Source organism: Scyliorhinus canicula, chromosome 12 (assembly GCF_902713615.1).
Source record: "Scyliorhinus canicula chromosome 12, sScyCan1.1, whole genome shotgun sequence".
Classification (NCBI taxonomy): domain Eukaryota; kingdom Metazoa; phylum Chordata; class Chondrichthyes; order Carcharhiniformes; family Scyliorhinidae; genus Scyliorhinus; species Scyliorhinus canicula.
Window position 1 is genome coordinate 64,991,284 of NC_052157.1, and position 7,279 is coordinate 64,998,562.

General features: G+C 41.5%; 1 long non-coding RNA gene across 1 annotated transcript; it reads left to right on the forward strand.

Annotated features, from left to right (window-relative positions):
- The first annotated feature begins 438 nt into the window (after positions 1 to 438).
- LOC119974482 lies at positions 439 to 7,070 on the forward strand. The gene is made up of 2 exons (XR_005462508.1): positions 439 to 542; positions 5,403 to 7,070. It is a non-coding gene; the product is annotated as an uncharacterized LOC119974482 (long non-coding RNA).
- The last annotated feature ends 209 nt before the right edge of the window (positions 7,071 to 7,279 follow it).

A 7,279-nucleotide genomic window follows, 5' to 3' on the forward strand; every position in this document is an offset into this window, starting at 1 on the left:
AATTTGTCTTCATTATGATTTCCACGACAAATTGGCGTAGTCATTGCAGTTTCCCTAATTTAATGGGACGTGAACCCCAAATTGAATCTCTAAACAGGACTCTCTCAGCTGAAAGGGAGAGAGCCATAGCGCGACCCTAGCTGAAAGGGGGTCTGCGGCTAGGCAGCCTTAATTACTGGCCAGTGACTCATGCTCGGAGAGTTATCTTAATTAATAAATTAATGATAGCTACATGGGAAGAAAAAGGTGCCTTTGAGACTAAATTTTTTTTAAAGGACTTCAAGGTTCGTGAAAGGATAAACACTGGTTATTGGTATTAGTAAATGATTTCCACGGTTGTTGTTATTGCTATATATATGTTCTACAGTATTTTGCAGAAGGAACGATGAGCAATAAACTCAATGCCCCCTCACAGGTCGCCCCCAAAGCCTCAGTAAAGACATCCGGAGCGAGAAAGAAGGTGAACTCCTTAAAGAAGATAGATAAGGGAGTCAAAATGAGTAAGAAAATGAAAAGAAACAATCGTAAAGCAACGGAATGAGGTAGGAAAACTTATATGTCCCACATTGGAATCTAATGAAGTTGACCCCTTTTCGAAAAAAAACGGGAAGTAAAAGTAAATAGAAGATTAAGGTAAAAGAGTAACAGATGGGTTCCTGTAGAGAAAGGAAATTCAGATTTCTCTGTAGCCGTGAGATAAGGCTAACGGTTAACTGTGATATTTGTGAGCTGTGAAAATCTGTGTATTTTGTTTAACCAATTAATTTTAGTCAAAGCATGAAGTGCTAACTGGGTTGTATTTTTTATCGTCTGTCTTTGTGAGTCAGAGTTAGAGATTAGAATTTAAGTGATTTTTGTTGAGATTTCTCTGATGAAAGGAAACATTGGAAATTAAAATCGGTTTAAAAGAAAGAAAGTGCCTTTACAAATAAAAGTAATTGAATATGAATAAGTTTTTAGATTACGTGAAAAGACGTAAATGGCATAATTCCAAGTTCTCTGCCCCTTTAGGTTCTGCAGGAAACATTAACCATTTCAGCAGACAGTTAACCTTTTCTGAATTGACAAAGAAAAATATGCGTCTCTAAGAATAGCTAATGCCTATAAAATCAATTATTGGAAATTGACTTAAATGTGTGCTATTTATAGCCCCCTCCCAGGGGATGTTTTGCTGCTTCTAAAATACTCTTATGGTGCATCTTGGCTTTGAAGGATGGGATCCCACCCGGCATAAATGGGGGCTGGGTTCCCAATAATGATAATCATTTGAATGAAGGAAATGAGTCCTTCCAACACTGGTTAGCAAATAGAGGGAAAGAGGCTATCAGGCAGGGGGCCAAGAAGCATTTAACCCCCAGGAAGGATGTACCCCACCTAGCGACACATTTCCCTATTAGGCAGACAGACACTCTGCAAATTAGGAGCAGTAATACATTGTATTGATAATGGAATGTTTATAGAACTGTTTCAGATACAAGCTCACCAGCTGCAAAGTTTAATAACTTCTGAGCCTGTGCCCGATCGCTCTGTATCTGTGTTCTACCCTTAGTGTACCACTGTTTAAAAAAAATTTTTTTTTTAAACTGCAGAAAGTCTTACAAAAGATTAATGACCCTTGGGCACAGCTATTAAAACACCTGATAGAGTCCAGATGAGAGAATATAGTGACCCATTGCACGGCTTGGTATGCTCGTGAGGATGAGCACACATACAATTTGCAAACACAAAGTCACTTGGGAAAGCAGACCTCATTGCATATCACTCCTTTTTATTTTTCAGTGTTGTGGGATTAGGAATGTTAGTACAGTTGACCCATGGTCAGAGGGACCTTTTTAGGATGGGTTTAACTTCAGAACCCCATTTAACATTGGCCGTAAGACATCCCGCTAAGGCAAAGCAAATAGGAGAAGTGATCAAAGAGGCCAAAGGAAAAAAGTAATACATGGGATTTATATTGAAATGGACGGACGAAATTGCCTGATAGAATTTTATGGCAAACAGGAGGGCAAAGTGACCTGGAAAGAGGAGCAATGGCCCGCTACATTTGAAAGACAACAACCTCTCCGAGAGAGCCATCATTTACTCCCTTCAGTCCTGGCCCGGGTACTGCAACATCTGTGGGCCCAACACAAAAATCATGTTGGAAAAGTACATTCTGCCCCAGTGCATAGGGTGCAGTTACAGAAGAACGTTGCCCTGCCCTGCTTAAAACTATAGTGGTTGGCACCGGAAGCAGAGAAAGGGATAGAGGGAGTGATCAATGCACTATTACAGCAAGGGGTGCTGAAGGGAACACAAAGCCCCTGTAACATGCATATACTCCCCATTCCAAAAGTAGGAAGACCTAACGAGTGGTGGTTTGTGCAAGATGTTAGAGCCATCAATAAAATTGTTATCACTATTGCTCCATTGGTGCCGGACACAAATGTCATTTTTGTCTTCTATACCACCAACAACGAATACTTTCTCAGCCTTTTTTTCCATACCATTGCACCCAGAAAGTCAATATCTATTTGCCTTTACATATCGGAATCAACAGTATTAAAAAAAGACTTGGACGAGTGCCAATTGTCTACAGGCTCAACATTCCCTCAATATGATGACAATTTATTGATAGCCTCAGAGGGAGGGCTAGTTTGTCAACAGAATACCCTTTTGTTATTATCACATCTGGCAGAAAGAGGGCATAGGGTCTCAATGGATAAACTGCAATTCTGTCAGGAGACAGTTCAGTATTTGGGATTTCAGCTTCAACAAGGACAGCGGAGGCTTGGGTCTGAAGGAATACAGGCTGTAGCAAGGGTTCCAATTCCGCGTACGGAAATGGAGACCCTTACCTTCCTCGGCATTGTGGGCTATTGCAGGCAGTGGATACCGGACTATAGAGAAATGGATGCAGTACTGCGCAAGGCTACCCTACAGGATGTCTCTTCAGTTGTTACCTGGATCCCAGAGAGGGAGCAAGCATTTCGTAATTTGAAATGCCTTAGGACTTCCTAATTTCAGCAAGTCCTTTACTCTTTATGTGAATGAAGCAGGGGGATTTGCAACAGGGGTCCTGGTGCAAGAGCATTGAGGAGGGAAAAGACCCCTTGCCTATTACTCGGTGGCCCAATGTGCTGTGGTAAAGGGGATGCCAAGTTGCTTCAGAGCAGTAGCAGCCACAGCGGCCATAGTTGAAAAAGGAGGCTATCAGTTTTGCTGCTGCTTAATTCATCCGCAATGCAGCATTTTACTGCAGCTCAACACATTGGGTACGGAGTATTCCTCTCTAAAACCGACTTTACCTACAAGTGAGCGCCAGCTGCCAACTCTGCTACACTCTTACCCGCACCCTCGGAAGCAGAACATCTGTATGATCATGACTGTTTACAATTGGTTGAAGCCACCACAGCCCCTCGACCTGATTTATTGAGTCATCCACTAGAAAATCCAGGCAACATCTTTTTCACCAATGGATCAGCAAACCGACCAAATGATATGACCCTCCTGGCTGGCTATGCAATAGTCACTCCATTCAAGATAGTGGAATCTTTTGCTCTGCCTTCGGGAACGTCTGCTCAAGCAGCTGAATAGTTTGCCCTTACTAAAGCATGTATTCTAGCTAAAAATAAAACAGTCAATATTTATATAATTCCCGATCCGCTTTTGGGGCAGTACATGATTTTGGCCAATTATGGAAAAACAGGGGATTCATAACTTCCTCCGGCCAACCTATTAAACATGCCAAATTAGTTTTAAATTTACTAGTTGCTGTTCAGCTGCCCAGCAAGGTAGCCGTTTTAAAGCGTGAAGCGTATACTACCGCAGACGATGAAGTCTCCTGCGGCAATAGATTTGTTGATAAAATAGCAAAGGAATTGGCTCTCAAGCAGCAGCCACAACTACAAGCGGCTGCAGTTGAACATCCGTCCACCATAACAGAACCAAAGTTAAAACAGGCACAGGAGCCAGCCTCCCTACAGGAGCATCGCTCCTGGCTAAAAGCAGGTTGCTATCAAGACAATTTTGATAGGTGGATAAGGGCTTTGAAAATAGACCAAACGTATGAAGCTCTCAGAGAAATTATACTTTTGGAGGAGTTTAAAAATTCAATTCCTGATGTAGTGAGAACTCATGTGGAAGAGCAGAGGGTTAAAACTGTGAGATTAGCAGCAGAAATGGCAGATGATTATGAATTAGTTCATAAATCAAAGCTTGGTTTCCGACATCAGTTTCAGCCTGTGAGGGATAGAAACTGGGGACATGAGAAATGGTAAAGGTAAAGGTGATCTGATGGGAGATACGAAGGAGAGTATACCTCAGATTAAAAAATAAATCCAGGAGGGTGGAAAAGAAATGAAAAGGTTCAAATGTTTTCACTGTAATAAACTTGACCATGTAAAGTCACAGTGTTGGTGGTTGAAGAAAAGCACTGGGAAGGCTGATGTGGTAAAACAGGATAAGACAGTGAGGTTTGTTAAAGTGGTAAAGGAAAACCCAAGTAAAGTGAATGAGGTGCAAAAGATTGTACAACCTGATCAAGAGTTGATTGATAAAAAGGTGCCAGATCTTTTTAAAGAATGTACTTGTGTGGGTAAAGTTTACTCATGTGTATCAGGAGGAGCAGGTAAAGAAGTCACAATTTTAAGAGATACGGGAGCTCGTCGCTCTTTAATGGTAAGAGATGAGGAGTTATGTAGTCTGGGAAGAATCTTGCCAGAAAAGGTGGTAATATGTGGAATTCAGCGTGGGAGGAGTAGTGTTCCATTATATAAGGTCAGGTTGAAAAGTCCAGTGAAGAGTGGTGAAGTGGTAGTAGGAGTAATAGAGAAATTATCTTGTTCAGGAATGAAGTATATCTTGGGTAATGATAGAGCTGGAGCACAGGTGGGAGTGATGACTACTGTGGTTGATAAGCCAGTGGAAAATCAGACAACTGAAGTGTTGAAGGATGAATATCCTGGGATTGTGATACCAATGGGTATTAACAGTGACAGGGGAACTAATTTCACTAGCAAATTGACCAAAGCCCTAACGGAAGCCATGGGATTTGATTGGAAATTGCATATATCATATCAACCATAATCCTCAGTAATGGTGGAAAGGGTGGATGGAATAATTAAAACTCAGGTGACAAAAGTGTGTCAACAAAATGGGCTGCTATGGCCAGAGACCATATCCATAGTAATGTATGCCCCGAAAAATCAGAGAAATCGTAATACGGGTTTAACCCCGTATCAGAGGAGGCATCACTAAATTATGCCCAGGCCATGTGTGTAACCACTGAAAAACAAAAGAAAGAAAAAAACATGAAAAGGTGCGACAGGCTTAGATGCATCCAAAAGAGGGAAATACACACTCTTTAAACCTGGAGATCAAGTGTATGTGAAAGCATTAAACAAAGATTATTTTTCTCCTAGGTGGAATGGACCCTACCAAGTGCTGCTAACAACCCGAACAGCCGTCAAAGTAAAAGAAAAGCCAGATTGGACCCACACAACTCGGTGTAAACTACATCATACGGAACCTCGAGAGTACTAGCGAACGGCTGACCTGAAGAGAATGATGGTGTTGATGTTTTTATATTATCATATTAATCCAACATCATGTAGAGGGTAAACTGAACACAAACACCTTGATATACATGTCCCATTCATAGGTGGAGAAGGTAAATAAATCCAGTTGTTGGGTTTGTACACAAATTCCCAGATACTCAGGGGAGGGCTTCCCTGTGCGACCTATCCCATTCGCCAGTAAAGAGATAGCAGAATGGGCTCTAAGACAAAATAGTACAGGACGTGGTGAAGACACACAGAATATGTTAGATTGGAGATTAGCTGGATACGATATGAATAGGTTTGAGGAATGGTTGGGGCTAGTGGAGGCTCCTGGGAAGGGATTGATTAGACTAATGATGACTGATAGTAAAGGAAACCTGACCGTATATAACGGCACGTATTTAATCTGCGGCCATATCAGAAAATCGGGAAGGCTCCTGCTATTTGGGATAGGTAGTCCCTTATGTGCATCACATTCAGCAACTGCAGGACCATCCCCATCACAGGACGACACAAAGTGTTATGACATGGGCACAAATACTGGGAATAATGATACCACCATTAGGAAAAGCCACTAATGCATACGAACTACGTGAACTATGAGACATCCTTGAGCAGGTAGCTAATGACACTGCAGAAGCTGTAAACCAGATAGAAACTGAGATGGTTGCTATAAGAGTGATTGCCCTGCAGAATAGGATGCCTCTTGATTTCTTGTTAGCTGAAAAGGGAGGCACTTGTGCCCTGATTGGCAGTGACTGTTGCACATACATCCCTGATAACTCAGAGAAAATTGATAATCTGGTGGATCACATTCGTAGAGAGGTAACAAGATTACATGAAAATGAGGGATGGGACTTTAGCTTTGGGTGGTTAGGATCGTCAGAACAGAGGATTGTGTTCTGGATTATAATCGCCATTGTAATCTTGTTTGTCGTATGGTTACTGTTTTGATGTTGTGCAAGATATTTTTATTGTACTGACACGGGGAACAGCCCTAGCCACCTTGCCTCCTTGCTGCCAGGCTCATAACACGCAGGGAACTGTCGTACGTCCGTTCCCCTTACATTATAAACCACCCTTCTCTACGGAGGACACGATAATTTACTAAAAGGTGTTGATCAAAAGATCAACAAGGAGGGAATTGTGGAAGGGAAGTTAATGAGTTACCAATTTAGAAGCATGCTGGGAATATTGACTATATTTTAACACTGCTTTTGAGCGAAATTAAGTAGGTCAGGTAATGTAAACTAAATACTGCTTAGTATTTGTACTCGGCCTTATTATGATAATAAGTTGTTCTTCCGAAGGACAACAAATTGTGTACTCGAATTGTTTTTAAACCAAGGGCAAAACATTCATATTTCCTCTTGTATATGTTCCCAAGCTTTATTTCTTCAAAGTTGTTTAGTTCACATTATAAATATAATGGTTTTTGACTGCATAACTCAGAGAGCAATGCACTAGCTTTTGCAGCTGGAACACTCTCTCCGCAAATATATTTGTGTCAATAAATTTCCTTAAATCGAACCTCAAGGAATTTGTCTTTATTATGATCTCCACGACAGTATGAGTTAAGGGGCTCTTCGGGGGGGTTTGAGGAAAGGTGGGGGATGTTTGTGACCGTGTTTGAGAGGCTGTTCATCATGGGGGAGGGGGGGTGATAAAGGGGAAAAGTCTGTACAAACTGTATAATTGATTGTTGGTAAGTATGTTTCCCGGGGTGTTGATTCGCTGTA